We start from the raw sequence: 2269 nt of genomic DNA, 5'->3' as shown, positions 1-2269 counted from the left end.
GAAGGGAGGGTAGGCTGGGGGGAGGGAGGTTGGAAGCACTCGCTTTTGAAAATAGATGCGATCAAAGTGGAGAGTAGAGCAGGTGAGATGGGAGGGAGGGAAGTGTAATCAGTCTTTTACAATGTATCTACTATGTTATTGTTTTGCATTAGCCACACATGTGCAACCTATACTGAACTGCGTATCTTCCCAGTAGGGGTGGGTGACGGGGAAAGAGGGGAATGAATCTGGAATTGAAAGTTTTGAAATAAAATATTCAAATATGTATATATGTGTGTGTGTGTGTGTGTATATCTATAATTAATACCATCTTACATGTAATTGGGAAATGGGATGTGCAGGCACTGAGGCATAGAGATCCACTGGAAAAGTGGAAAGGGTTATGGGGGAAAATGTGGGAGAGAGCAGAATGGAGGAAGGGATATCCTGTGGGACTGCTATTTTGGGGAAGTGGGTGGGGGAGAAATGGGGAGAAAATTTGTAACTCAATCTGGTGGAAACGGATGATCTAAATCAGAAGTTAATAAAGCATTAAAAAAAAAAATCTGCCAGAGGGGATTCACACAACATGATGAGGGTTTTGTTTAAGTACTCTCAACACTGTATGAATAACCCCACTGGGTGAAATTTCAAAAATTACATTTATATAGCACTTTAAGGTTTATATTAGGCAATATAAGCGTTAAAATGAGATACAACAATAGACTATTATAATTACTCTTATTCTACTTAGTCACCTGCTATCTGACAAAAACAGCTTTCATTACTCAAGGAGATTTTTTATTATCTCCCTTCCCTTGGATCAGAAGCTGCCAGTCATTTTATTAGCCAGTCCAGACAGGGTCATGAGACCATTTTTGTTGTTGTTCAGAAGTTTCAGTCATGTCTTACTCTTCATGACCTCATTTGGGGTTTCCTTGACAACTGGAGTGGTTTGCCATTTCCTTCTCTGGTTCATTTTACAGATGACAAAACTGAGACAAACAGGGTTAAGTTACATGCCCAGGGTCACACAGTTAGTAAGTGTCTGATACCAGATTAAACTTAGGAAAATGAGTCTTCTTGACTCTACTCCCAACACTTTATCCACTGTACCACCTAGCTGTCTTCATAAGGCCATAAGGGACCATAATAAAACACTAGTTGTTTCAAGGAACTAAACCAGATTATATTATATAATTAAAAACAGATTATATTATACCCGTATATTGAATTAACATTATGGATGGTTAAACACACTTAATCACATTAACTGGAAGGAAAGTAGCCACCAACAAACCTTCCCTCATTTAGGAATGGGTCCACACTGAATAAATCCCAATATTAGCTGTGAAAACCTCCTTGAGTCTCCTAGCCCCCAGGGTGAGTCTATACTGGTAACATACTGAGGAACTTCTGTAGCCTGGGGAAGATGGGTCTAGTTCACCCCTGTTACCCAGGCCTTGAGCACCACCCAAAGACAAGGCTGCCCAAAGCACTGTGTAAGAAGGCTGAGATAACTCTGCTCTCTCCTCTCTCCCAGCTCCTTCCCACCTCTCTCCCTTGGTGGATCAATTCCTGCATACTTCTCCAACTGTTGTAGACTACTGAAATAAAATTGCCCAATCACTGAATATTTATTGTGAGTTCTAGTAGATGTAGATCCAGAGGCCTCAGCAATGTTTTACAAACTATATATTCCAAGACCTATGGAACCAAGGGATGGTCATTTATCTTGATGGTGTCACCATCTACTCCTTTGAGTATACTGTTTCCCTGGATTCCTTTGATTTCTTTGACTTTTTTTCCAGTCAGCTAAAATCTCATTTTCTATAGGATGCTTTTCCCAACGCCTTTTAATTCTAGTGCCTTCCCTCCTTTAATTATTTCCTCTTTATCCTCTGTGTAGCTTGCTTGCACATAATTATTTGCTTGTTATCTTCTCCATTAGATTGTGAGCTCCCTAAGGGAAAGAATTATCTTTTGTCTCTCTTTCCCCATTGCTTAGCACAGTGCCTGGTACATAGTAGCTGCTTAATAAATGTTTTTTGACTAACTGGCAAGGACCCTACTTAGAATGTCAAACAGATATACAATATAAAATATAATTCAAGAGTCTGAATGAACTTCCAATACTTATGTCAACACTAGCTATTTGCCAAATTGAAAAAGTCACAGTTGGAGGTGATGAAATGTCTAGGACATGTAATAAGCCTTGTAATAAGATGAAATGTCTAGGACATGTAATAAGCCTTGTAATAAGATGAAATGTCTAGGACATGTAATAAGC

The sequence above is a fragment of the Petaurus breviceps genome, unplaced genomic scaffold (assembly GCF_028583685.1).
Source record: "Petaurus breviceps papuanus isolate PSGF00001 unplaced genomic scaffold, PetGlider_PUasm1.0 164, whole genome shotgun sequence".
NCBI classification, from domain to species: Eukaryota; Metazoa; Chordata; class Mammalia; order Diprotodontia; family Petauridae; genus Petaurus; species Petaurus breviceps.
This window is presented reverse-complemented; position numbering follows the sequence as displayed.